Source organism: Amblyomma americanum, chromosome 4, assembly GCF_052857255.1.
Source record: "Amblyomma americanum isolate KBUSLIRL-KWMA chromosome 4, ASM5285725v1, whole genome shotgun sequence".
Classification (NCBI taxonomy): Eukaryota; Metazoa; Arthropoda; class Arachnida; order Ixodida; family Ixodidae; genus Amblyomma; species Amblyomma americanum.
The window spans coordinates 103008419-103023564 of NC_135500.1; the positions used below are offsets into that span (position 1 = coordinate 103008419).

A 15146-nucleotide genomic window follows, 5' to 3' on the forward strand; every position below is an offset into this window, starting at 1 on the left:
TGGCGCAGGGCAACCAATCTGTGCCGGCGTGGAAGACATCATGTGGGCCGCGACCGGCCGTTCCCGCCCCCCCCCCCCTCCCCCGGCAAGCAATTTGCGCGCACGTGCACCGAGTACTTCTATGATGAGCGGCGCAGCACCCCACATTTATTTCTCATTCTGTATTCGTACGTATATACTACCTATACACCTATACTTTCTCACTACCGCTCCCCCCTTTCGTTCTCTCTCCCTGTTCTTTTATTCCCGCTAGCCGCAGCTCAGATGTTTGAGGTCTCGATGGCAGATGCCGCGGCTAGCAACATCTTTTCCATGTATTGTTATTTTCTACCATTTTTATAGCCACTAAGAACATACCGTGCCTCCGTGATGAAAAAACTAAGACATGATTTGGAAGCCGGCGTTTCCGATTCTGAAAGTTAGGAATATTTTGAAACATTGTGTTCACCAAGATCCACGTAGGGATTACGAATAATTATCTCTCTCGACAGTTTGGCACCACACAGTGAAGGACATGGCAAATAATATGGGTGTCGTCACATGCAAAAATGGGCCGTTTATACAAAAATAAAGAGCGAACTTTGTGCAATATGATGTCGCTGTTAAAGCCCTTGCACGAATACTTTGCATCAGCAAAAGAGTGTTATGAGAAAAAAAGGCCTCATATCAAGCGAGAATGGGTTGGTTGGTTTTTTAATGAAGGTATGGCATGTCAGGTGAGTTGGCAAATTCCGGCAAAAAGTATATTGTAGTCTGGAGCCCTAAGTCGAAACTTATTGCACTGCAGCAAACTACAACCAAGCGCCTCTTTCTGTTCATTCTTTTAAATACTTTATCTTGCTCTAAAAGAACTCTGCAAACATTTTAAACTGTCTACTATCTGTAACGTCACTGTGTGTATCATCCATATTGTCGCTTTTTGAGCGCGATGTTCAGCACATACGGCGAAGCTGGTTTTTGGATACTCGTTGCCGGTCATTGATATCTCGTGACTTGTTGTCAACGGATTCAAACTATGCTTTATTTCTTCTTATTAGTTGCTTTGAAATGCGCAGAAAAAAATCGTTTACTTTCATGCATAAATATTCCTGTGGCCTTCCCACTCATTTCTGTCTGCAGTGACATTTGAAAGAGCAAGGATGGTTATTTGAAAGTATTTATTTTCTTCTTCTATGAAAGTTCACAGAGTCCTCTTCGCACATTTAAAGAACAGGGCGGTTTGAATAAAAACACTTCCCGCGCACGCCGTAGGCTGGAGACCAGAGGTAAGTAGCTCCTTTGAAACCCCCGACTGCGAATAGATGCTGGCACTCGGCCATGTCTTTGATCTGTCTCTACATAGAAATGGTATCGAGTTTTTCGGCTTGTACGAACTCTAGAATAAATCATTTAAAACGGCTTTAGTGCGTACGATGCCATGAAAATTTGTTTTAATTGCTTTGAATACAGTCATTTCCTTTCGTGGTCTTCTTGAATAACATAACACCTTGTTGAGAGGTGCGGGCTGCGGGCACTTTGAAGTCTAGAAATTCGGTATTTACTGAGAGAACTTGGCCCCGAAGAAGAAAAGAGGGCTCCAGGCTCTTGGAAGGTTAATACTGGGTCCCCCAGCAGCTGCTCTTTTCGCTTGCCGGAGGAAGACCCCCTTGTCCATTGACGGTCGCGTTTTCGAGCGCCGGGTTCGCGTGACCAAGCTCCGGTTTCTAGGAAGCAAGCAGCCAAATCCATACGCGAGTTCCGATACTTCAGAAGCATGTCAAGTGCGACAGAGGTGCGTCTTCGCGACGAGGCCGGCACCCTGCGGCGCCTCGGGTAGGCCGGAGCGTTCGAGGCACAAACAGTCTCCGGAGCTTGTGGGCCCACAGGCCAGCACTGTTTTACAACGCAACAACCTCTAGTCAGTTTGCGATATAATGAAGACATATTTATCGGCGAATTAAATCATACGCACTGCACTTTTCTATCTTGGCGTGGTAAGTAACACACGGAAGTACGGGAAGGCTCGAGCAATGTTGCGGAATTCAAGATCGGCCTGAGCAGTACATTTACCAACAATGAATGAATTTTTCTTCAACGTCGTTTATAACATAGCAATGTAGATCACGTAGCAGCAAGAAACATAATTTTTCCTGAATGAAGTTTATTATTTAGAAGTGGCGATCAGATAGCAACAGGAAACATAAACGGAAGCATGTCGAGTGGTTAAGTGTTAACTAAAAAGCTTGAAAGGCACCAAATTTCATTACGTGATAAAAAGTAACTGTTATAACATTAATATTTAAGTCTGCTCGGCCTGCTTCTCCTCCTCCGTCATTGCTAGTCGCATACGCTGAGCCTGTGCAGCCCCCAATACAGACATACTTCCGTGGTCGCCCTGTCCACCTGCAAACATTTTCCACTGCGGCATACACGCGGCGCTGATTCTGGCTGTATACTACAACATGATACGTGAAACTGTGCCGACAAGTTTGCCTACTGTTAAGCGCACCTACCGACTGACGCCAAGCCCGCCACCATGCTGGGCGATGTCATTTTACCAGCGCACCTGCAAACCCGGCCATGTCACGTGGTGTCATTACGACACACAACCCGTCGATCGTTCAGCGCTCGGCCATGTCACATACCAGCGCACGTCTAACTCGTCCGTGTGATATGGTCTCAACCCGGCGAGCACCCTGGCGACCAATCAGCGCTCGGCCATGCGACGTTGTCTCTTGCCACCACATACCCCGCAAACCAACCAGCTCTTGGCCATGTCACATGTCCTTCTGACGTCATCATTGTCTGGATGATATATTGAATTTTATGAATAACTACGCCGTGTTTTTATAGAGCATTTTCCAATTCTAGCGCAAAATCAGGGTGTAGAAAAGTCTTATGTGAAAACACTGGAATATATATATATATATATATATATATATATATATATATATATATATATATATATATATATATATATATATATATATATATATATATATATATATAATTAAATACACAGCTACCATAATCCTTCGTAAAGACAGCAAAAAATTCCGATAAGGCAGGGTGTCAGGCAGGGAGAAACGATCTCGCCAGTGCCATTCACCACCTGTTTACAGGAGGTATTCTGAGGCCTGAATTGGAAACAGTTGGGGATAACAGTTAATGGAGAATACTTAAGTAATTTGCGATTCGCTGATGACATTGCCTAGAAGTCACACAAGAGATCAGCTGCAAAGCATGATAAATGAGTTAGGCAGATTAGAGTGGTAGGTCTTACAATTACCGTGGAGAAAACGAAAGTAATTTTCAAGAGTCTTGCAAGAAACTGCAGTTCACATATGGTAGCGACGTGCTGGAAGTAATTCATGAATGCGTCTACTTAGGGCAGGTAGGGGCCACTGATCTCGAGAGAGGGTTATAACTGGAAGAATAAGAACGGGGTGGAGCGCATATGGAAGGTTCTCTCAGATCATTAATGGCAGTTTACCAATATACGTCAAGAGAAAAGTGTACAACAGCTGTATCTTACCGGTACACACCTACGGGGCAGAAACGTGGAGGGTAACGAAAAGGGTTCAGCTTAAGTTAAGGACAGCACACTGGGCCATGGAAAGGAAAATGATAAGTGTAACGCTAAGGGACCGGAAGCGGGCATTGTGTGTGATAGTGTGTGAGGGAACAAACGCGGGGTAGTGAGTGACATATTAGTTGAAATCAAGAGGAAGAAATGGGCTTGGGCAGGGCACGTAGTCCGGAGGCAAAATAACCGCTAGTCCTTAATGGTAAAAAATAATTGAAAATTGTTTTTGAGGAAAGGAGATGGCGCTGTAGCTTGTTCACATATCTCAGTGGACACCCGAATCACGCCATCAGGGAAGGGATAAATTGAGAGAATGAAAGAAGAAAGGAAGAAAGAGGTGCCGTAGTGGAGGGCTCCGGAATAATTTCGACACCTACAGATCTTTAACGTACACTGATATCGCGCAGCACACGGTGCGTTTTTTGCGTTACCCCTCCATCAAAACGCGGCCGCCACGGTCGGATTCGAACCCAGGTTCGAACCCAGGTAGACGAGCGCCCTAACAACTGAGACACCGCTGCAGGTGTCATCAAGGGTAATCGAGTGGAATGCTCATCCGCCCCTCTAACTTTCTGTCCCTTTTCCCCCTCTGATACGCTTGTCCTTAAGGTAACGGAGTGGATTCCAAGAGAAGGCAAGCGTAGCAGGAGGTAGCAGAAAGTTAGGTATGCGGATGAGTCTGAGAAGTTTGCGGAGGCAGGGTTGCCGCAGCTGGCACAGGACAGAATTAATTGGAGAGACGTATGGGAGAAGTCTTTACCCTGGAGTGGACGTAGTCAAGCTGATGATGATGATTTCCCTATTCGGCCTTATCGCGTGATGTCATGGCGTCACACACCTGTCAACCAATCAGCGCTCTGCCACGCCACGTGACCCCGCGACGCTATCACTCTCATGACATATCAGCAAATTTTATGTGTAAACATACAGTGTTTTCATGACTTACCACGCCGTATTTTTTCGATGATGAGGCTTCTAATGTTATTCTTTTAAAGTAACTCAAAGCAGATGTGAGAAATCCCGCTTCTATCCTGCATGATTCCGCCTAACTGTGAGAGATTCGTTGCAGCAGACCTGTTGCCGTCGTGGCTATGACTGCAACTGCACTTGCGTAAATGGCAAATTCGGAGAAAGGACGAAAAAAATAAACCTTGCCTGACGTCGGACTCGAACGCATGCTGTTTCTTGGCGCATATTCAACCCGGCGCCTTTTGGATTTTCTCATTTGTGTTTAAGGCAAACCATTATACTGCGAAGTTGAAGGCCATCAACATTCAAGGCGGGCCCAGCTTTCCATTTCATGTAGTCAGCATTGTGGTTCGAAATGTCGAGAAAAAAATATGCTTTCAAAAACGTTGTTAATTTGTCTTTCCCGTCTTGAACATTTATAATACAGCGGCGCTGAGCTTGGTAATCTGTTATAAGTCGCAGCTGTGGCTGCAACTGGACCTCTATTATAGGGAAATTCTTGGAAACGCAGAAGAAAAATCTTTTCTCCGAAGTCGGGCTCGAACGAACGACGGTTTCGAGGCTCATATGCAACCCAGCGCCCTTCGACTTTTAAGATATGGTTTAAGAAAATAGCATTATATCCACATTTAGGTGGGCCCAGTTTTGAAACTCTTATCAGCACTATTGTGGTTCGAAATATCAGGCCAAAATACGTATTTAAAACATTTGTGAGTTGGCTTTCCGGTGTGTTCAACATTTATAAGATAGTGACGGCGCGCGTTGATGTGTTGCCGTCGGAGATATGACTAATTTTGCCTATATACGCAGTGGATTATTAGAAGTGATGAAAGAAAATAAATGTTTCGACGGCAGTAGAAGTCGAACATCGTTATCTTGGCGCATAATCACATAGCGCCCTTGGAACGTCCAAGAATGAATTTTTCTTTTTTCCATTATTTACAGAGATTCAAAATTGCAGCTTAAATCAAGAACTAGAGCAGGGCAGGTCTTAAAATAGAGTGATTTTTTAAAAGTTAAAAATTTTGTTTAAAAAAAATAGCTGTTGTTCAAACCGGTGAACATAGTAAGACGAGCGAAAGTTCTGTTAAGGTAAACATTCGAAGGATTATAGCGAACGGCGTGTCATGCGGTTTCCGGCAGTTGCGGGAATGCCGTCGGCTCCGCATAGCGAGCGCCTTGGGCGCAACGCGCGCAGCGAAGCTTCTTCATCCACATCTGTTTGCTCGTTCCTTTCTGTGTCCTCGTCATAACATTTCTGCTGCAGCCACCACGAAAAAGGGATAAACGATTACAGGGCGCTTAGTTATCATTATGGAATCACAGTGCCAGCATTAGACCTTCTTGCTTGAAAAGCTAAGCTTGCGGCTAAGTGAATTAATCAGCGAAATCTGTTTGGCATTGGCTGATCGAGCCTGAACTTTTCACGGTACCCGTCGCGGCGGCTCATTGTTTAGGGTGCTCGGCTACTGAGCTGGGGTACCCGGGTTCGAACCCGACAGCAGCGGCCGCGTTTCGATGGAGGCGAAACGCAAAGGCGCTTATGTGCTGTGCAATGTCAGTGGGGGTGGTGGTAGTGTTTTTTTTATTAAAATAAAAGTAAAAAGGAAGGAAAAGATTTCTGCCAGCCCCGGCATCTGCCATTGATATTGAAGCACCTGAGCTGGGGCAGCGGAAATAAAGAACAGCAGGCAGAATGGAGAAATGAAATGAAAGAAATGAGGGGACAGGAAGAGAGGATAGGCGGAGAAGTTATATGCACAAACTATTTACCCAATAAGAAATGTGTCGAGGTTGTGCGCGTGATCAGGTCATTTTAGAGGAATTAAAACACGCCCACAGCACTGTGTTGGCTTCAACTGGAGTGGAGCGTCCAGTAATTAATCGTTCAAGGTAGAACTCTCGGAGCGTTCGGTCACTGCGTGTAACTACCTGACGGAGAACCGACGGGACGTCAAGCTCGTGTGTTCGAGGAGTGCACAGAGGCTCACCAAAGTTCGCTCACGAGTGCGCGCACTGCCCTGCGGCCACAATAGCGTCTTGATGGAGTCTGGCAGTATGCCCTGCGCCCTATAGGCCGCGAGCATATCGCGACGAGCATCGGCGAACGCGGCACAGTGAAGGAGCAGGTGTTCTAGTGTTTCCACTGCACCGCATCCGTCACATACATCACTCGTCGTGATTCCGTGACGCACCCGTCGTTCCCCGGGCCACACGCAGCCAATGCGCGCGCGGAGGATCATTGCACGTCTTAACCGTGTAAGTGCGAGACAGCCGGGGATACTGTCGATGCGCTCACCTCCTGCGCTGCGTGGGTCGGGGTGCTGCTTTCGGAGATGGTCGTGGATGGCCGCACGCACGTCCCCCAGCTCAAGGGGTAGATCGCTGGCAGGTAGTTGGTGTGCAGCGGTCGCGAGGTCATCAGCTTCTTCGTTGCCGGCGATGCCGCAGTGACCGGGCACGCACTGTGCACGCATGGCACATCCTCTCTGCGCGAGGCGCTCGATGCGCGAGGGAATTTCCCGCACTAGTGGGGTACCGCGGCCGTTAGATTGCAGGCGGCTGAGGGCGGCGCGGGAGTCGCACAGCAGAGCACTCCTGGGCGGCGGAGGGCCGAGGGTGAGCAGCAGGTCCAGCCCGAGCCGGATCCCCATCAACTCCGCCGTGGTGGAGGAGCCCAGAAAGGTTGCGTGTTGCTGGCTGTGCAGTCGCAGGGTGAGGATGGTAGCCGCCGCAGCAAGGAAGCAGCTGTCGCGGGCCACTGAGCCGTCGGTGTACACGAGGAGATGGTCCTGGAGCTCCTCGTGTATGACGGCTCTGGCCAGCTTCTGCACAGCACAGAGGGGTGTGCTCCGTTTTCCCGCAATGCCGACGATCTCTCGCTGTAGCTTCGAGGCAGCAGGCCAGGGCGCGCAGGAGCCGTAGGGGGGTGGGCCTTGTGTCAATTGCTCATACTCGAGCAGCGCCACCCCCATTCGTGAGCGCGGGTGCGAGCGCATACGGTGCAGCAACGAGCCGCCGTCCGGTGAACGGTGAAGCCGGTCACTGCGATTCAGTGCCCTGCGCGCTGCTTGGAGCTCAAGGGGCCACGCTCCTGCCTCGGCCAACGTTGCGGCGCACTGCGAGTTTTTGGGCAGGCCTAGGCACACGCGCAGGAACTTGCTGTTCTGAAGCTCGAATTTCTCCCAGCACGGCTTGCGCGCCGTGACTAGCGGCAGCTCATAGAACACCGCGCCCAAAGCTGCGGCATTGTATAGCCGCAGCGCGGCTTGCTAGGAGATGCCCTGGCCTCGAGCGGTGAGCTTGTGCACGGCGGCGGTGCTCCTCTTCATCAGCAGACAGGCCTTGGTCGCCGCGGGGCGGAAGGAAAGGCGCCAGTCGATGTCCAGGCCAAGTTACCGCACCTATTTACGCCAAGGAATCGTAGTCCCGTCCGGTGACAGTGGCGCAAGGTGCGCGCGCGAGCGCGAAACACAGGCCATGGCCACTGATTTGTCCGCGCTCAGCGACAGACCAAGGCAGCACAAGCTGGCATCAGCGCACGTTAAAGATCTCCACGTGGTCGAAATTATTGCGGAGCCCGCCACTACGGTACCTCTTCATTTCTTCTTTCACTCCCTCCTTTATCACTTCCCTTACGGCGTGGTTCAGGTGTCTGCTGAGATGCGTGACCCAAAAACCAATTTTCCACTCGCCTAGTTTTGCTGTCCCAGCTCATGTGCCACCGCCGTAGGGATGGCAGATGCCGGGGTTAGCAAAATTCTTTTCCCTTCCTTTTTGTTTTTATTTTAAATTAAACATTTACTACTACTGCCCGGTTGTTGCCGTTCAAACCGCAATGCTCCGCCCACACTAGCTATCCTCTGGGCTCTACCCGTGGTAGGCCACATCAGGCCTCTCCCTGATTTCCTATAAAAGCCGAAAGGTGCACTGACATCGCACAGCACACGGGAGCTAAGGCGCCCGTGTGCTATGCGATGCCAGTGCACGTTAAAGATCCCCAGGTGGTCGAAATTATTCCAGAGCCCTCCACTACGGCACCTCTATCTTCCTTTCTTCTTTCACTCCCTCCTACATCCCTTCCCTTACGGCGCGGTTCAGGTGTCCAATGATATATGAGACAGATACTGCGCCATTTCCTTTCCCCAAAAAACCAATTGTTATTAATATTATATATTATTATTATTATTATTATTATTATTATTATTATTATTATTATTATTATTATTAATTTCTTCTCTTTTTTTTTCCACCTACCATATTTCGCAGCTTATTTTAACTGAGTAATTTTTGTTCATTTTCATAGTTTGGTTTCCCCCGTGGCAGCCACCTTCCGGCCTCTTCCCTCTCCTTTGCAAGTCGTGAAGAGGTTTTCCCTCTGGCCTCTCTACGACCTGCCACCTCTGACAGGTGGCAGTTGTTGGCAGATGGAAGGACGTGTACACAACATTACGCCGCCAGCCGCAGGAAACTTTGTTTTCGCGGTGGAGCTCCTAATTTAACGTATTAATACGACGCGAAGTTGGGTAGTGGCTAAGGTGTAGGGCTACTTACATATTCCCAAACGATGTAGTAAAGGGCCGCCCACCTGCGCTAAAGCTACGTCGTAAAGCTACATCGTTGATGGGGTGGTTGGCATGCAATTTTGGGCTGAGGCGAAAGTGTCCTTCAGGAGAGCAAGCTGCCTTCCTAGTTTGTGATGCATGTTGTAAACTCTTTTTGTGTCCCTTACTGTGTCCCTCGTCCGGTATTTTTGTGCTTCCTAGTTTACAAAGTGTCCTTGTGTTGCTGATGGCAGAGGACACCTTTCCATTTCAAGAGGCATTGGCTTACGGTGGCATACCACGGCCCTCGCGGCGCGCGAATAGGTATGTGACGTAAATATGCGTGCTTAGCCCCTCACCCATATTTCGGCGCGAGCCTGTAACCACCTGGAGGCAGCCAAGCAACTGCTGCATACTGAAGTATTCATTAGTGAATGCCGGGTTAAGTGCTGGAGTTCATACAAGATCGTTTAACTCCTTAGTGAAAAGAAAGCCGCTGTGCTAAACATGCATTCCGAATATATTGTACTTTTTCATATTAATCTAGAATTTCTTGTCCCTGTGCTTTTACACCGGTACGAATGCTTTTTAAGCATTCTAGGAGCAACATTTCGACATTCATAAATACGAGTATAAGTAAGAAACTCTTTTGGCCGCATAGTATATTTATTGTAGATTAAAATAAAATTAAACACCCATTAAATCTATTGCATTGCAATAAAGATACACCAAATGTATAGATAATTGTGCTACATTGCACTAAAAATATATTCAGTTCGGCTGAAAGGTGTGCCGATCGCCTTTACCAGACGAGACCAATTGAGGCTTTTAATTTTATATTTAATGCTTGAATCACCTGTAAGCGATAAGCATAAGCAGGCCATCACTGAGTAAATGCGGCGTTGTCATCAATCAACAGGTCGACGACGTTGCTAGCTCACGTGACGCAATTTGAACGAGAAAGATGTCCCTACATCTGACGCCAAATGCTAACAGAACGTCAAGTTAGAAAATCGAAACTGCTGCGACAAACTTCTTCTTCTGTGGTTGAAGGAAGAATGAAAAGTGGGTAGACACGGGCTTGTCTACTGGAGGGCTAGCCTCCACGCCCACTGCCGGCGTGTCGTAGAAGGAGGAGGGTGGCACATTATTGTGCCCAGTGAGACGTTTTTGGCGCAAATACTGCGGGCCTCCAAACTGTCGCACAAGTGCCGGACTGGTCGCATTTGAATCTGGGGGCACTCTAGAACCGAACTGCTAGTGCTAACGTGCGTCTGGCATTGGTAAGGAGTCGAACTGACAGCCAAAAAAAACATAAACGTTTTTGGGAGCTGGTCGGCCTTGCCAGTCGGAGTATATTTCAATGGCATGTTCGGGCCCGGAGGTGCTCAAGGCGCCCTTGCCGGTCTAATGCTATCATTTTCTCCACACGTTATATAATGAAGTGATGATCGTCTTCCTGTTAGAAGTTACGAACAACGAGTGGACGACCGAAAACAGAGAGTTTTCATTGTTTCCCGATGTACCATTTAGAGAACTAGATTTAGAGAACCACGGCAGCTTGAAGTCTGTTGGAAATGTATTTACTCGGGCTGCCCATTTGTTAAAATTAAAGTATACTTTGGACGAATAATTTTCCTATTGACGAAAGTACACGATGCATACATTACCAACAGGCAAATGCAATTTCCTGCAGCGCGATTTCGAGTAGTATGCTGTTTTACGGCAGCTTGAAGTGTCTGCAAACATGTTAGAAGGACTGCCCGTTAGTTGAACTTGAAGTATAATTTGGACGAATTGATTTCATAGTTACAGAAGTACACTTTTAATAAAGTGACAAGATGCTGGTACCATATACATACTTTTTCACGTATTTTAAACATGCTTGAAGCACGCTTTAGGCGAGGTATTTTTTAACAATTTTAGGAATATATTTCGAATACCAAGCACGAAATTCCAGCAACCTATTTTCTACATATGTTTAGTGCATTAATAAATATAAAGTATGTTTAAAATACAGTAATAACATCCCGCCATATAATCCAACCATATTAGTTTTCGATAAAAGATATGTTGCTTGAGAGTTTATATAAAAGTGATGACGATTTGAGCCCCGTCGTTAACGATCCTAATCCTAATATAGTATGCAGTGAATTTAGCGCCTTCAACATTCAAAATTTAGCTGTCGAAAGGCTTACGAAACTGAATACTGCGTTGTTCATACGTCTTATTCTTGAGCTCTTAAATATAATGAGTGAGGTCGCATTTGTGATTTCAGCCGCGTCCACATTTTATACACACCAACAAATGCAAACTAAGGCACGCTTAAATAGAACGCTTACATTCCTCTCCCAGAGCACGGCGACTATGACGTTCTGAGCCCTTAGATTACCCGCCATAAATCTACCCAGCCGCGGCCCTCCTCAAAGATGAGTTAAAGCGAATGCTTCACTACGCTCCCTAGTAACGATATCGCCAGTGATTGCGGTTTTGGCCATCAAGAGAGCCAGAGGTCAAACCCGTTACGGAGCGGTTCGGGTGTCCACCGAAACAAGTGAGACAGTTACTGCGCGATTTCCTTTGTTAAAAACCAATGTTAAAAATCAATGCAATTTTTTTGAAGCAAAGGAAAGCCGCATAACTGGCCCGCCGGGACAGTGGAAACCTCAGTCGCCCTTTAAGTTACGTAGCGGTAGTAACAGATGCGCGCTGCATGTGTTGGCGTTCACAACGTTGTAGCAGATACGCGGCACTGAAGCTATATACCGTCGGCGTTCTTTGTGTTCAGTGGCGTTAGCGTTGACAACGCTCGGATTGCGATGATATTGAGGACAGGAAGGCACTTAACTGGCTCCCTGAGGCAGTGGACGCCTCAATCGCGAATTTAGGTATGGATGGATGGGAAAACTTTTTTTTTTGACAGAATGCATGTGCGAACGATTCCATGCTAGATGGTCATCAACCCATGGCTGACGGCGACCTGGGTAGCCTATTCCACGGCCCTGGTCTGTGCGACCGGGTCTGAGCTGGCCAGCATGGCGTCCTACGGCTCGAGAGAAGGATCACGCATAATATCCGCCTGTGGCGGCGCTATGCTACAGCTGAACAATATGTGGTCTCTGTGGTCACAGGTTGCCAGTTCCTGACGCCATTTGCGTTCCGGCTGAATGCCCGACTAGATTTTGTTTAATATGTATAGCTTGAAGAACAATCTCATCTGCAAACTTCGCCTTCACCAATTGCTTGTCCCGGGGCGGGTAAATTCTCCGCTAAAGTTTGTAATGGTTAGTAATGTCGTGAAAGGACACCAGCCCATCACTTGTGGACCTCCCCGTAACGTCCGGCTGACCTGCTCGGCTGAAGAAATCTCGAGCATTCATGTGAGCCGTCTCGTTCCCAGGGTTCTCAGAGTGTGCCGGTTCTCAGACAATTTCCACCTCCGTAGTCCCTCGCCCCGTGGCCCGATTTAGCAATCGTGCCACTGTGACAGATATTATGCCCCTCGCCCAATTTGGAATGGCTGTTTTTAAGTCGCTGAAAAATCAGGTCAGCTTTAGCACTAGCTATAGCTAGCGCCGCCTCCTCTGCAGCTTCTGAGGAGCGGGTTTTGACTGATCCAGACGTGACCAAATGTTCCCGCCCGTCCACCACCGCAACTGCAAATGCGTCATTGTCCTTATACTCGGCGACATCTACGTAGACTGCCCCGTTGTACTTCCCGTACTTTACATGTAAAGTTCTGGCTCTTGCCTTCCTGCGGTCCTCGTGATGTATCGGATGCATATTTTTGGGCAAAGGTTTTATGTACAAGCCCTTGTGCATTTTTCACCTCCACTGAATTTTCATGTCCCCGGCGGGAGCATCAACTCCAATGCCAATCCTCTCCAATATGTCCCTTCTTACTCTCGTTTTTAAAGTCTACCGAGTTACATCACCAAGTGCGCCTCCTGCAGTTCTTCCAGGGTGTGGTGCACCCCTAATTCCAGCAGCCGTTTGGTAGATGCATTGTTAGGCAACCCAAGGGCCGCCTTATACGCCTGCCTAATCATAGCCTCCACCTTGTCTTTCTCCGTCGCGTCCATCTTCATATAAGGCGTCGTATACGCTATTCTACTGAGCAAAAAGGCCTGTACCAGCTTACACAAGTCCTTTTTCTTGACCTCTCGCTTACGATTGGCGATTCTCCTGATTAGCTTCACGGTAGCATTAGCCGTTTTTAAGCCTTTCCAAGGCCCCCTATTCTTTCTGTTAGTCTGCAGATGGAGACCCAGGATCTTGATCGTTTGGACCTCAGCGACTGGTGCTCCCTCCACTTTCACCACTAGCGGGGATGGCGGCACATAGTGCCTCGCATGTATCCCTCTTGGTTTATCCCTAAGGACAAAAAGCTCGGACTTAGGCTGAGAACCCAAGATTCCTGCCTCCCCTGCTAGCTCCTCCCCATTATCCACTGCGTGTTATCGAGTTGCCTCCAGTTGTGCGTCGCTGCCCCTGGTTACCCAATGAGCAATGTCATCCGCATAAAATGTATGTTTAAGTCCCGATATCCCTTCCAGCCTCGGCGGTTTCTTGATAAAGGCGAGATTGAACAGGAACGGCGATAGAATCGACCCTTGCCGTGTCCCCTTGCCCTCCCCCTCAATGGTAAGGGATCTTATTTAACTGCTCCGACTACTATCTCCGCAGTCGTACCCTCCAGAAATGATCAGATGTACCGGAGGGTTCTACCACCACCCCCGGTCCTATATACGATAGGTTCCTTAATATTGCCTCGTGGATAACATTGTCAAAGGCCTTAGTGAGGTCAAGCCCTAAGGTAGCCTTAGTGCCCTTGCAGTACTCAGGAGAAACCACGTCCTTTTTAAGGTGTTTGTTGACGTCATGCGTTGATAAGCTAGCCCTGAAGCGAGTCATCGTTTCAGGTATCAACTCATTGTCCTCCACACAACCCTGAAGCCTGTTGATCACCTCATGCTCCATTAGTTTAGCCAAGCAGGACGTCTCGAGATGGGGCGTAGATTCTCAATACAGACCTTCTTCCCTGGTTTAGGAAAAAAGTAATCCTAGCATACTTCCACTCTGCCGGGATCTCCCTGGCCACCCAACCCTTGTTCATCAAGTCCGTGAGCGCCCCCACTGACTTGAAATCCAGGCTTCTCAGCATTTTATTAGTATCCTCGTTCGGACCCGCTGCCGACGTAGTACGAAACTGCCCCATTGCAAACTCCTCCCCCGCCACCGTAGAGTCCGCATCGAATTCTAGGTTTCCCTGTCTTGAGTAATCCGGCAAGCAGCCGCCCGCCTCGGCGTTTATGTAATGACTTCGGAGTTCTTGTATGAATTCCACAACCGTGCCTTGATACCGATACACTGACCTAGCCATTTGCCCTTCTGCGCCGATTTCAGACGCGGTGGAGCGGAAAGAGAGAGGGGGCTGCATGCATTAGCGCTCACAACGTTGTGGCAGACACTCACCACTGCAGCAATGGGCGCAGCGTTCACTGAGTGACCAACCTCCCGCGCTCAACCATTAAATTAACTGCCGCCTGGCAGGGTAAGCCCCCTGTCTATCCAGTGTGCGGAACGCTGCCAACGTTAGAGGCTAAGCCGCGTCCACTTACATGATACCCCACATTTTCTTTAGCTGTAGTTGAACGGCAGATAATTTTTTATCACCGCTCCTATTTAACGTCGACATCACTCCGCTGGCTGAACTATTTGCAAATATCTCGAATCACCACCACGCTGTGTATGCTGAGAACACACTCTGGCCCGTCACTGGGGCACCAGGTCATGTACAGGACACCTTACAAACAGCAACCAACGCCATTCAGACGTACACAATACCTAGTGGTCTTAGCTGCACGCCTAATAAATCTGAACTGCTTATCTTTAGACCGATCATTTGCGCACCTGTCGTTAACATAAGTCTTGACAACGCACCTATATCATGATTAAAAAACTCCGATTACTTGGTTCACACATACAGCAAGACACCAAGGCGACGCACACCATACATCTACAGAGTCAAATAAGTCAAATAACAAATCTCATCAGACGCGTATCTA

General features: G+C 48.1%; 1 long non-coding RNA gene and 1 pseudogene across 1 annotated transcript in view; both read right to left on the reverse strand.

Moving 5' to 3' along the window:
• Positions 1-4700, reverse strand: part of LOC144130282 (uncharacterized) — a 33475-nt gene extending 28775 nt beyond the window's left edge. The window contains exon 1 of the long non-coding RNA XR_013314045.1: positions 4512-4700. This is a non-coding gene — a long non-coding RNA (uncharacterized LOC144130282). The remainder of the gene's footprint in view (positions 1-4511) is intronic.
• Positions 4701-12025: 7325 nt separating this feature from the next.
• LOC144127683 (uncharacterized) lies at positions 12026-14058 on the reverse strand (annotated as a pseudogene).
• Between the last annotated feature and the right edge of the window lie 1088 nt (positions 14059-15146).